Raw genomic sequence first — 14459 nt, forward strand, 5'->3', positions numbered from 1 at the left:
TCCAATGACAATACAATTTTCCTTCTTTTATAGCTTGCGCTCAATACGCCCTGGTTACGCCCATGGAAATGTACGCTCCGTATATGGATGCCATGAAAGAGAAAATCTATCTAGCCAAACTAGTCATCGAGTTCGTTGGTTCGGAGCCCGAATGTGACTACTCGGAACTCTTGAATCATATTCAAACAAGCACGCCACCTCAAGGTTTAGAACCATTTACGGAAGAGTCACTCGCAGTTCATTATTGATCAAATTGTTGATCTTGATGTAAATCGTAATCAGGCGCACAAAGCACTTCTGGTAACGGAGGCTCTCAGGAACTTCGTTAATTTGGCTGGAGCATATGTTGATAAAAAACGGTCAGTTGTCATTTGTTTATTTTATTTACATTTAAAATCGATCGAATCGCTCGGCGATATCGGGGGTCGGGATCGAAACGCAGTCTACTACAAAAATGTGCCTCCTCAAGGGCTGTGCATTGGATCGCGTTATTTTAGGGCGACGTGTAGGTTTTACAGGTCCGCATTTCCTACCTAGATGGCGCTGTTTGTCTGTTTTCGGGAAACCATTTACGTGGGCTTTCTCTTCGCGGTAAAATTTCGTCATCTTGACTAGGTCAAATGGAGTTGATTAATTTAGTTCAAATATTTAATTTACCTCTTAAATGATTCATATTCCGATTACCGCTACCGTGATCCATATTTAAATCTGGATCAGCTCGCTAACGGATTTGCTTTTAATTTGCATTTGCCCTGGCTCAGAATTAATACATTACCAGGGTTCATAAGAGCCTGGAAAACAGGGAAAACCTAGAAAAATCAGGGAAATAAATAGTTGACAAAAACCTCGGGGAAATTAAGAATTTTTAGTAAAATTCAGGGAAATCAGGGAAATTTGCGTCAAACAGGGGCCGAGTAATTGAGGAAAATGTTCATGAATATACCCTCCATAGGATTAACATAACTATACTATGGAGATTCATAACTCTGGTTGTACTAGAGATACGGGGATGTTCTTTGATTATGTTATAGCCTTCCCTCCTTCGTTAACACTTGCTTTATAGGATACTCCATATACGGGAAAAACCTGGAAATCTCAGGGAAATTTGTTTTCCAAAAGTTGAAGTATGAACCCTGATTACTTAATAGCGTAGAGGAGGATGTGGTCTAAAGTTTTTTTGTTATTATTACATGAGATTTTAATTTTGAATTTTATTTGTCCCTTTGCGTTATAGTAAGAATAAGCGACCCAAAGTTCCCACGAAGAAGCCAGTTTCCAATACTCTGGCAACGACGACTCCTCTTGTTCGCCACGTATTCGAAACCCTCTTTGCCGAACAGATTTCTCAAGATCCATCTCAGTCGACCAAGGTTGATTGGCGCAAAAAGCGGTGCATGATTTGCGAGGTGAGTGAACGCTTTTTTTCTGTAGAATGGGGGAAAATCGGGGTTAAGTCGGGGATTTTCTAAAGCCATCGATGGGACAGAAGGTCAGGGACTTCGTTTGGGAAATTAAACAGCAGTGACCATGAAGTGGGCTTTGGTAATCACCTTTAAATGGTCAGGGATAAGCTGGAGGCGTCAGGGATAAGCTGGAGGCGTCAGGGATTTTGTTTGGGAAATTTAACAATGCTTTGAGCAATGATAAATATGGGCTGCAGGTGTGACCATGAAGTAGGCTTTGGTAAACGCGTCCTTAAAATGGCCAGGGATTTTCATTATAAAAATTTCGTCTGAACCGAACCCTGTTTGTGTATGAAACCAGAAGTATATAATACTTCGAGAGAAGTGTACCACCACAAAGCGTGGTAAGTGTAACGTCATTCTTCCCAACATCATTTTACATTTGGAGTGTACAAGGTCACTAAACCGAATCACATACGCGATAAATAGTTCCCTCATCATTAACTCTATTAGCGTTTAAATATTTGGCAAGACGCATATGCGCTTGCGCAAATTCTTTTCCCACGTCAAGACAATCAAGGTTTGTGCTGGGGATTTATTACCAAACAATTATGGAATTCACCCTAGAACGGTGCTATAGAGGCCCATCTGAAGTTTGATGAGCGGGAAAGCAAACAAAAATTCGCCCGGGAAGAATGACTTTACATAACTAAGGTGTTAAGGGGATAAAGAGTGTCATCCTTCTTCTATTATCCCCTTCTGATGAAACCGACTTAAAAATAATTCCCTCGAAATATAAAATGGCGTCTAAAAATCTCTACGACGCGGTTATGAAAGCTTGTGCTTCTAAAAAGAAAACCAATTGGTGGGGAAGCTACTTTCGTATTGAAACCAAAGCTATGGTTTCAAATACTGCGAACCACCTAGAATAATTAAATGGGATTTTGCCGACAGTTACCTCTGAAGAAATTGACAGCTGTGCGATTTATCCCTACATATTTACACAAAGGAATTTTATAATTCACTAATTAGGCTACCCCTCGTTGCCCAAGTGTGAAAACAGACACTAAACATTAAATTATCCTTGATTACGTTTTGTTTTGGAAGACCTTTTTTTTTAACATCTTTCGAATTCAATAAAATATGACTGATTAGGGGTTAATCTTAAAGCTAAACTGTTATGGGTCTAGAATAGAATGTTCTTAACAGCTACGGTTCACCTCTGTCCCAACCAAACCGTGAGAAGAACTGAACCAGAACACGATCAATTTCCGAAACGACATATATACAAACAAAGCGCTTTCTCAACTAAATGTGTATTGGGTTGACTTGCTAACTAACTCGGCTTTGTACAGCGTGTTTTAAGGGATTGGGACCTTCTCGGGAAAAGTGTCCTATCGGGATTCGGGTGTACCGTGTATGAGCAGTTCCCGGAAAAGCAACCGCGATTCCATAAGAACAGCGGCGTTGTTGAGAACTGCTGTTTTGAGAAATAGCAGTTTTTAGCTTGAGGTTTGAACAATTCTTAACCCTACAATTTACCTTACCTATAAAGCGCAAAAAGATCATCATAGAGTGACACCTACCCTAATACTATTCGGTATGCCTAAACCGACCCAAATACTACTGGGGGTTTAAAGGGGCTGTTCGGACAGTGGGACAAACGACGATCTTCCTCATAGAGCTTAACATAGCGAGTGGGTAAAAAAGGAGAGGGGGTCGGACAACCCCTTTAAATAACCAAATCTGAACTAATCTAACCAAACATACACCACATGAGCGACAATTGTTTTTCACTCCTCCGCTGTACTGCTCTTTTGATTACTTTTTGCTCGTGTGTCTTTGCAGTTTTGCCAACAACTCGACTGTGGTGAATGTGGAAATTGCAAGCAAATGACCAAATTTGGAGGTTCCGGTAAAAGCAAGCAAGCCTGCTTAAAGCGCAAGTGTGTATTGTTCTACATTATTTATTTTATTTACTATTTTACGGGTAGTGATTTTTAAATTTTGAGCCACGTACGGGTATTTGAAAAATTCCCACTGGGGTCGGATACCCGGGTTCTTTTATTTTTCGGGTATTTGAAAATTCCCACTGGGGTCGGATACCCGGGTTTTTTTATTTTTCGGGTATTTGAAAAATTCCCACTGGGGTCGGATACCCGGGTTTTTTTATTTTTCGGGTATTTGAAAAATTCCCACTGGGGTCGGGTACCGGTTTTTTTTTTCGGGTGTTTGAAAAATTTCCACTGGGGTCGGGTGCCCCGGTTTTTTTTACGGGTATTTGAAAAATTCTCACTGGGGTCGGATACCCGGTTTTTTTCCGGGTATTTGAAAAATTCTCACTGGGGTCGGATACCCGGTTTTTTTCCGGGTATTTGAAAAATTCCCACTGGGGTCGGATACCCGGGGTTTTTTTTCGGGTATTTGAAAAATTCCCACTGGGGTCGGATACCCGGGGTTTTTTTTCGGGTATTTGAAAAATTCCCACTGGGGTCGGATACCCGGGGTTTTTTTTCGGGTATTTGAAAAATTCCCACTGGGGTCGGATACCCGGGGTTTTTTTTCGGGTATTTGAAAAATTCCCACTGGGGTCGGATACCCGGGGTTTTTTTTCGGGTATTTGAAAAATTCCCACTGGGGTCGGATACCCGGGGGTTTTTTTTCGGGTATTTGAAAAATTCCCACTGGGGTCGGATACCCGGGGTTTTTTTTCGGGTATTTGAAAAATTCCCCCTGGGGTCGGGTACCCTTTTTTTTCGAGTATTTGAAAAATTCCCACTGGGGTCGGATACCCGGGGTTTTTTTTCGGGTATTTGAAAAATTCCCCCTGGGGTCGGGTACCCTTTTTTTTCGGGTATTTGAAAAATTCCCCCTGGGGTCGGGTACCCTTTTTTTTCGGGTATTTGAAAAATTCCCACTGGGGTCGGATACTCGGGTTTTTTATGGGTACTTGAAAAATTCCCACTGGGCTCGGGTACTCGAGTTTTTTTATGGGTACTTGAAAAATTTCCTTTTGGAGTCGGGTACCCGGATTTTTCACGGGTCCTTGAAAAATTAGGCCTTGCCAAAGTGCCAATTTCGGGTAGCAATAATTATGTCGGGTACTTATCGGGTCAAAATAATATTTGTGAAAAAATACAGTAGTAAAACGCAAAGATTTAAGTTTATATATCAATTTGAGTACCCGATTGACTTAAGCGTTGTCGCGGGTAATGGGCGGGAATATTTAAATAATGAAATGCTTTTGCGTATTAAGTAATTAAATTCCAGGGAAACGGGTACTCGCCCGGGGGGGGGGGTTACTTTTTATTTGCTAGTGTTGCAATCATATCGTGACGTATGAGGTATAATTTACATAAATCATTAGGTGTCTGAACATGACAATAGCGGACGAAGACGAAGTCGCAGATGAATATTGCAATGGAAGTAGTGATACTGAAGAGCAAAGTCGTAAATTGCCACCTGCAGTAAGTATTTTGTTGAGAAAGTAATTGCTGGAGTTTGGATTTGTTTGTGTTGAGGGTCTGTAAGCAAGGCATCGGAGGGTTTTGTAAATATTGTTTGAAATACGTCACAGACACGTACGTGACTGGGGAAAGGGTGGTTCGAAGAATTGGCGCTGCAATCTCGCGGAAACCAGGACTAAGCGTCCAGTCTCATTCTTCCGTTGAGTCTTTGTATCTTGGCGTCATGTGGTGCCTGTGATTTATTTCAAATAGTCTTTTCCCATCCTTCCACGCTTGCTTTACAGACCCTTTAAAAATTAATACAACATAACTTTTAAAATGTTTAGAGCCCCACAATGAAGAAAAATGTCAAGGAGAAAAAGGTGATTCCTAATTTGTAAATCTTCATATTCTATTGACGTTGAACTATAACTTTTTTATTGCCTAATCATTTTAAGCGTAAAGGTACTGTTAAGCCCATTGGCAAGCCCAAATTTGTGACGAAATCCAAAAGGAAGTTCTATTCGCGGATCAATGTACGAGGAGAAATTGTTAGTGTAATTACATTAAATTTACAGGGTTGCCACGGGGTCAGGGGAAACCTGGAAAGTCAGGGAATTTAAAAATTTGTCTTTATTGAAAGAGTAATGAAAGTTTCTCCTCATCCTCTCTTAACACAGAAAACTCTAGAGCAATCCTTAAAAATATCTAGAATGGTTTTTACAAAGTAAATGCCTTTAAAAAATCTCTTGGACTGTTATTTATAGTTGAAATATTTCTAAATCATTTTGGTGCAACAATTACATTGGAAAACTTAATGTAGATCGAGTTTATTTGATTATAAGCAGTTAAACTGTGCTGTAAACACTTACTTTTTCGGCCTAAAAAGGTCAGGGAAAATCTCAGAAAAAGGTCAGGGAAAATCTCAGAAAAGGTCAGGGAAAACCTGGAAAATTAGTCGGGGAATTTGGTTCTGAAAATTCCGTGGCAACCCTGATTTAGATATTTTCTATTTTACCATCCTCTGAACTAAATAATTTCTTTGTCAGATAAATTCTGGTGATTTTGTCCTGGTTGAACCGGACGATTCGAAAGTCGCGTATTTCATCGCAAAATGCGCTTATTTTTACGAGGAAAATGGTAACATCATGTTTCACGCCCATTGGCTGAGGTAAATTTCTCCTAGAAGCGTTCAATTCCGCCACAAATGGTCTTATTATATTTGGTTTGTTTTCAGTCGCGCCTGCGAGACGATCTTGGGGGAAACCGGAGATGCCCACGAGGTCTTCTTGGAATCTCACTGCGAAAATGTCATTGCGCTAGACATTTTCAAAAAATGTGATGTCAGTTTAAGCCGATCTTAACAGAATGTCCTTACAGGGATAGATGTAATTTTAGAAGCGGGAATGGGGAACGTTTAGTATTTACTTCAGTCCGACTCATAGCCCAGTAAAGAGCCTCTCCCTTCAACGCGTAACGAAAATGCTTAAACTAATTTTTGATGACATGCTGACGGGGATGGCGAAAAATACGTAATTCCTTTTTCAGGGTTCATATAAACCTGGAAAAATCAGGGAAATAAATAGTTGACAAAAATCTCATGGAAATTTAGAAGTTTTAGTAAAATTCAGGGAAAGTTGCGTCAAACAGGGGCCAAGTGATTAAGCAAAATGTTCGTGAACATCCCCTCCATAGTATTAACATTACACTATATTTGGAGGCTCATATTTGTGGTTCTACTAGAGATAACGGGGATGTCCTTTTAGTATGCTTTAGTCCTATTTGCCTCCCGCCCGTCCTTCGATAGAATTAGCTCCATAGGATACTCCATATACGGGAAAAACCTGGGAAATTCAGGGAAGTATATTGTAACCTTCCGTAGTAATTAAGGGACCTCCTGAGTTTCAACTCCAGGGGTGTAAGGTTACATAGAGGATTAACACCCTGTGTTACCTCTGACCTTTCCCGTACTATATAAGCGTCGACTGCTTAAGTCAGTCTTTCTTCACTACTGACATGGATTAACTAACGCTAGGGATTGTTCACTAACCGGGTTTCCCATGTAATTCTTCGCCAACTACATGTTCCGAATTATTCCTTGATTCCCCTCTTCATTCCCCCAATTTATTGAACCAAAACGGATGTAGATATAGCGCCATCTCTCGGCAAAATAAATCGTTTTGCCCAATTTAGGCAGTATTTCAATTTTGACGTCATAGACCACGTGATATTTGGTCCAATTTTCTTATAACTTCCTGTTAGGGATAGTAACTGATGCTTGGGAGCGTTTGGAACATGCATGCGTTATCCTTTGGGGGAACGAACTATCCCTAGGTTAGTTAATCCACGCTACTGAGATGTAGTAGTTCGCTCGAGCGAAGGGCTTTGCCCTAGTATTGGACTTGATCCCAATTAGTAATTATGTTTAAACTTTAAGTTCTTTACTTTGTAGTAAATGCGAGTCGGCATTTAATTATTATTTAGTTAAATAAAAGTATGATTGAACCGGAGTAGTTACTCTTAGTATTAGCCAAGGCTTTTATGGCCACGTGGGGCGAGTTTAGTAATATCGCAAGCGTGGTTACGATATGGGGAAAAACTTGGAAATCTCAGGGAAATTTGTTTTCCAAAAGTTGTTTGAACCCTGTTTTTAGCTCTGTCGCTATGACCCGCCTCTTCTTTCATTCCCCTCCATCCGTGGAAGGCGGTCCGGGACGCGCTCCCAGATTACTCTGTTCTCCATTTCTGCTTCAAAAATTGCATCTATCCCTGGTCCTTAAAATTAAAGGGAGGGGAAAATGGGGTGGCATCTCCTAATTCAACCATTCTAGATTGATAAAATATAGGCCTGCGCAAACTGTTCTCCTTGAAATTTGCGGGTACTCGCGAGTCCACGGAAAGGCTAGTAACACTACTCGACGAGTCCATTTTTCCCCCTATGCGAGTCTTATTTCTTTCTTTAAACTAGGCCTAGTCTAATTTTTGTCAGGCTAGTCCATTCCTTCTTCGCGAGAGGTCAACTAAAGCAAACTACACGACGTCACTCTTTGAGTACCAGAGGCGAGGGGTCGGACGTTTAGGAAAAAGTGTACGGGATTTCGAAATCCAATTTGATTTCGTCGGATTTCGTTTGATTTCGTCGGATTTCATCGGATTTCGTTCTATTTCATCGGATTTCGTTCTATTTCATCGGATTTCGTTCTATTTCATCGGATTTCGTTCTATTTCATCGGATTTCGTTCTATTTCATCGGATTTCGTTCGATTTCATCGGATTTCGTTCGATTTCTTCGGATTTCGTTTGATTTCTTCGGATTTCGTTTGATTTCTTCGGATTTCGTTTGATTTCTTCGGATTTCGTTTGATTTCTTCGGATTTCGTTTGATTTCTTCGGATTTCGTTTGATTTCTTCGGATTTCGTTTGATTTCTTCGGATTTCGTTTGATTTCTTCGGATTTCGTTTGATTTCTTCGGATTTCGTTTGATTTCTTCGGATTTCGTTTGATTTCTTCGGATTTCGTTTGATTTCTTCGGATTTCGTTTGATTTCTTCGGATTTCGTTTGATTTCTTCGGATTTCGTTTGATTTCTTCGGATTTCGTTTGATTTCTTCGGATTTCGTTTGATTTCTTCGGATTTCGTTTGATTTCTTTGGATTTCGTTTGATTTCTTTGGATTTCGTTTGAATTCTTCGGATTTCGTTTGATTTCGTCGGATTTCGTTTGATTTCGTCGGATTTCGTTCGATTTCGTCGGATTTCATTCGATTTCGTCGGATTTCATCGGATTTCGTTCGATTTCATCGGATTTCGTTCGATTTCATCGGATTTCGTTCGATTTCATCGGATTTCGTTCGATTTCATCGGATTTCGTTTGATTTCAGAATTCGATAAAATCCAATGGATTTCATTGAATTTTGAGATTTTTCTTGTGGTTCTGTCGGATTTTGCTATTTTTACCGTGATTTCGACTGATTTTGCGATATTTCCCTTGATTTCGTTGAATTTTGAGGTTTTTAGCGTGATTTCCTCGGATTTTGAGATTTTCCCCGTGATTTCGTCGGATTTTGTGATTTCTTTTGATTTTGGATTTCGTGAATTTTGTAATGGATTTCACGATTTCTTTACTGATTTTGCTTCTGATTTCGTGATTTCTATGTTGATTTCGTGATTTCTTTGTTGATTTTGTGATTTTTTTTACTGATTTTATGATTTCTTTACTGATTTTGCGATTTCCTTGCTGATTTCGGATTTTTTATTTGATTTCGGATTTCTTAAGTTGGATTTCACGGGTAGCGTACGGGATTTCATGAATGACCGACCCCTCGACCAGAGGCCACTCGATCACGCTTTAGTTGACACGCGCGTTTTCACTTGTCAGTGCAGGCGCTGTTACGCTAAGTTTGCAAAGGCTAAGATAAAGCTTCAATCGTCATGCGCAGTACGCGTTCTATTCCACATTCGTACTTTAACTAAACCTAGAATTAGAATCGTAGGATTGATAGTTGTAAATATTTTTCTGCCATTTCGACGTTTTAGTAATCAAGGGGTTATTTTTAAATTAGAATAGGTAAAAAAATTTGGACTGGCATAGGACTCGATTAACAATTTTTTGAGTACTCGCTCGGCTTGTCCAGTTTCCCACTACTCGCAATTTGAGTTAGGACTCTCACACCTCTAATAAAATAGCATCAGAATCATTGACATGTACTAGGCCTGTGCGGGTAGTGATTTTTGTATGTCGGGTCGGGTACGGGTAGTTGAAAAACTTTAAATCGGGTCGGGTACCCGGATTTCTAACGGGTACTCGAATAATCAGGCCTAACAAAACTACCATTATTCGGGTGGTTTTCGGGTAGCAAAAATTCTTCCTTGAATTTCTGTCTGGCTGTATCACTTTGTTCTTCTCTAAACTCGTGGCTTTGTTCAGTTCCATTTGGAAGAAGAAAGAAAGTCGGGCGTCTAGCGCCCTCATTGGTGGTTTAAGGCACACCTTACCCGGTACCCCTACGCCCGAGTGCCAACCAATACCCGATTGTCCTAAGCCTTGTCAAGGGTATTGAGCGAAAATTATAATATTTGAATAGTTTCGGGTATTAAGAAATTAAGTTTTCGGGTACCCGACCGGGTAATTGTTGGGCATCAGGCCTACCAAATACTGTCCTTTATTTCCTAGATAGGACCGGCTTTAAGTAACCCAAAGGGTCGCGAATTCTTGTCTTGTCTCTTTAATTCGATTTAAAACTGGCTTGTCGTTCCCTTTTTAAGATTTGAACAGTTTTAAAACCATCAATATGGGAGAACTGAGCGTAGTAAGCTAGTTTTAAAATTTGAAACCTAGCGCCATTTTCGGAGGTGCATTGCTGCCAGACACATTTCCCTAGTATTTTTTGGATTGATTGTCGTCGGCTGCTATTCATTCCGTATTTGGACACAGAACATCCTTAAAGGTTAATTTTTGTTTACGGAAACTTTAATTGGCCTTAATTCAATACCATTTAATTAAGTTGGAAACCTCAATTTCTAAACGTGGAACAAAATATAGTAAAAAATTAAAGAATAAGGCTAGGACGCTGCCATTTTATAATTGTGCCCTGCAGTTCTCTCAATTATAAAGCAGACGATAATCAGTTACCAAAACCACGGCCCACCCGCTCACGGAGGTGATCTAGTTAGGTACAGGCTTGGAAATAAGGTTTATTTCTGAACTAGTCCCCCGGACCAGTGACCCCTGATGTCTTAAATATGAAACTGGTCCCGGGACCAGTGACCCTTCCCCTATTTATTTTTCTACTGGTCCCAGGACTTGTGGTCGTTCTCTCTTCTAAAAAAATCTCTCTCGGCTTAGGGTTGTATACACGACTGGACTCCTGGAGTCGAAATTTATGTTAAAATGAAAATAATTAAAGAGGTCCCCATATCAATTTTTAATAAAAGTAGGAATTAATAAACTAGTCATTGGGACCAGTGACCCTCACGTTTTGAATAAAAAAAGTGGTCCAAGCTATTAATAAACTGGTTTTTGACCTGTAAACCTGTCTTATTTCCTAGCCTGGTTAGGTATTCGAAAAAAATCCCTCTCTCCGTAAATGGCGGCCGATCACGTGATTTTATTTTTCCCGCAAAAAACGCCGCGAGATTCTTGAGAACTATGCGGCGCTCAAATGGACCAATACTATACTCTAAAGACTTTTAGAAACTAAACAAGATGGCCTCGGCCACATTACAGTTTTGCGCGGACAAATTGGTAACACCAAAAACTGGGGCGCCCAGCCGCAAGGGGACAGAACAATAGTTTTCCAGCTCTAAGAGCGCAAAACTAAAAATGGGACTCTCGCACCAATAGAACTCTTTTTTTAAATTCTATTCAATAATATGCCTCTTTTTTTAATTGTTTTGCTTTTCATGTCTGGTTAAATACACTAATGCCTTATTGATCACGGTTTCTAGATTGACACAGTGGGATGTCGTCCCACGCCAGGATGGTATAAGGAAGGTGGAGAAAAATACACTGAGTAAATTTGATTCCATCGAAGATTGGGAATCCTTCTTTTTGCAAAAAAGGTAAAACTTTTTTCAGTAAAGTTGTGTCTTTCTTATTACAATCAGTTACTTGGGGGCGGGGCCCAGAGCCTTGCACTGGCCCCGCTTTCCAAATTCGGAAATTTTATCGGGTTGAGCTTTTCAAATTTTGGAAATTAAGGGGCCGGGCCAACTTTCATTTATGTATATATCTATATAAATCAAAGTCCTGACTGACTGACTGACTGATAATCAACGCCCAGCCCAAACCGCTTGCCCTAGAAGGCTGAAAATTTGCAGGAACGTTACTCATAAGTTGTAGGCGCGTGCTAAGAATGATTTTTCCAATCCGCCGCCATCTTAATAAATGGCGCCCAGAAATGTAAAAGATTTTCTCTATGCAACAAAGCCCGCGCGTTTCAACCGATTCCGCAAATATTTAGTACACTGGTTTCCTTTAACCTATAGACAGACTGAATGGTCTTTTGGGTTCGATTTGTTGCCATCTTTTTCACGGAGGCCAGAAATTTAAAAACCTTTCTTTATGGAATAATGTCCGCATGAAAAGTAATATAAAATGGCCCGACGGGCAACGCTGAATGCCTTCGCTCCTAGGGTGCTACATTAGTCATCAGTAAAATATACTCATTCTTTATATAATTTTGGTGAAATTCTTATTACACTCGAGCGACGCCGCGGGTAACAGCTAGTTTATATAATAAAAAAATTCGGGCCAGGCCAACTTTCGTTCGGACTAGGACCTCCTTTAATTCAAATGAAAGATAATTTAAATGAATATAAGCTTTTAAGAACAAATGTGACGGACTGTTATTAATAACACACGGCCAACTGCACTACATGCAACGGGCTGGCTGGGCCAGTAAACCAACTAAATGGCCGGGCCATGTTTCGGACTTCTTTTAAAAATGCTAAATCCCGGGCCGGGCTCGGTTCGGGTATGAAATCTACTTTGTACTGTGAGTTACGACAAAGACCAAGCCCGCTTTGAAGACATCCCACCCGATTTTGATGTCCGAGACGACAACAAACCAGATTATTGCTTTAATTGCCAATCTTTGGAAAAGAAACGCCAGGTATTATTTCGTTTAACTGGGGAATGAAATGGCCAAACATCTATAGGGAGCTAACAACTGGCTGGGGGGAAGAGATAGTCTGACGTCACGCAGCCCCTCTCTGGTTGGAATTTTTGTGCCTAGAATACTGTTTCCAACCGTTAGGGGGGATGAAACTCCAGTAAGAGATGAAAGGGTGTGACGTTTCAGGGTCAGAACTTTTGGCTCCCTATAGATTGATAATGACATAAGTTAATTCGTAAGAATAGGTTCCATAAGTTTGTCACTGATTACTGAGAGTTTGTCACGAGGTGAAACATCGTAGATTCTCGTAAAGCGACGTCTGGTGAGACGCTGTCAAAGGCTTAGTACGGAATAAATAGGAAGATGGACTGCAAAACCTAGTGTAGTCAGTTCTCGAACTAGCTCTTATTAAGTCTCGAACATTATGAAGTATAGAGAGCTTTCAGATGGGATAGTAGTACATCTTAAGTAGTAAGTCTTACCTCTGTTCTGGGCCCAAAAGGTCAGGGAAAAGTCAAGGAATTTTAAAAGTTTCAGCAAAGTCAGGGAATTTGATTTTAGTGGGTAAAATTTCTGGGTGATAAGTCTTTATTGAAAGAGTAATGAAAGTTTCTCCTCGCTGTTATAAAATGATCAATTTCTTTTAATGTAATGTTTTTAGTTCTTTAATACTTTTATAATGCAATAATACAGAGTAACATTGTTGAGCAACCTGTTTGTTTAGGAGCGCGTTGTTAACTGTGGATCCCTGGGAAAATCCTTAGCCCTCTAGCTCTCTGAGCCTCTCTCCTTGTTTGGGCACCCCATAGTGTGGCGCCACCTGGTTATTATTTTAGCTAGTTACAACACTGGCATCCTCTCTTAACACAGAAAACCCTAGAGTAGGGTTGTAAATTTTCCGGAAAAATAAAACGCGGAAAATTTTCCGGAAACTTTTCCGGAAAATTTTCCTCTTAGCGGAAAATTTTCCGCTAATCGGAAAAATATAAAACTAGCAATTTTGTGAGCTTTGAATCAATTTATCTAACTTTTAAAGATTTAAAACATTCTCCAGTTATTTTGCCATATTTAGTAGATCTATTAAAGTAACACCAAATATTAGTGGTTGATTTTCCCATAATATGTGACTTTAAACAGGGTTAACAAACTTAATAATATTAACAACATAACACCTCGTTTCCCTTACAATGACGCAGACTATCACTATCCTTTATGCCTGATAATTTTAGTTTCACTTGGGTCTCTTAACGGTTAGGTCTCGACTCTCTAACGCCTTATACCGTCATAAGAGCAAACAGTAACCCTATGCATGCAAGCGATAGCAAATGAGTGAGCTTTTCCTATAGAAAATAGGGGTCACTAGACTCTGTGCCCTTGGACAATTTTTTACCCCTCCAAATTCACCTAAAACAAAATAATGAATGTTTTGAAAAGAAAGGCAATTGAAAAATTTTAAAGTTTTAACTTTTTAATTGAAAAACCGGTTGCGGAAAAATACGGAAAATTTTCCGGAAAAATATAGCTCGGTCATTTTCCGGAAAATTTTCCGGGCGGAAAATTTTCCGCGGGAAATTTTCCGACTTACAACCCTACTCTAGAGCAATCCTTAAAAATGTCTAGAATTGTTTCTACAAAGTAAATGTTCTCTAAACAAATCTCTTAGACTGTTATTTATAGTTGAAAGGTTTCTTAAGCATTTTGGTGCAACGAATACATTGGAAAACTTAATGTAGATCGAGTTTATTTAATTATAAGCACTTAAAACGTGCTGTAAACATTCACACTTTCTGTGACGTCAAAAAGCTCTTCCCTGATTGATTAGTTCCTGTAGGTGGTACTTTGCATATCCGTTTAGTTTACATGCCGTCAACAACCAAAGGCAGGGAATTGTTAATAAAGTGTGCTTTTTGTTTTTATATCTATATAATTTTGTTCAAGTAAGAACTTTTTTTAAAATGGACTGTACAGAAGGAATCATCAGGCGGGTAAAAATTA

At 39.7% G+C, this 14459-nt stretch overlaps 1 pseudogene across 1 annotated transcript in view; it reads left to right on the top strand.

Annotated features, from left to right (window-relative positions):
- Positions 1-39: 39 nt before the first annotated feature.
- Positions 40-14459, top strand: part of LOC149668105 (tRNA-dihydrouridine(20) synthase [NAD(P)+]-like) — a 43807-nt pseudogene continuing 29387 nt past the window's right edge. The window contains exons 1-8 of the transcript XR_016367943.1: positions 40-359; positions 1235-1406; positions 3252-3349; positions 4771-4870; positions 5197-5232; positions 5308-5400; positions 5899-6020; positions 6087-6192. The product of XR_016367943.1 is annotated as a tRNA-dihydrouridine(20) synthase [NAD(P)+]-like (transcript). The remainder of the gene's footprint in view (positions 360-1234; positions 1407-3251; positions 3350-4770; positions 4871-5196; positions 5233-5307; positions 5401-5898; positions 6021-6086; positions 6193-14459) is intronic.

Source organism: Phalangium opilio, unplaced genomic scaffold (assembly GCF_054372755.1).
Source record: "Phalangium opilio isolate 3A_F unplaced genomic scaffold, DU_Popi_V2 ptg000056l_1, whole genome shotgun sequence".
NCBI classification, from domain to species: Eukaryota; Metazoa; Arthropoda; class Arachnida; order Opiliones; family Phalangiidae; genus Phalangium; species Phalangium opilio.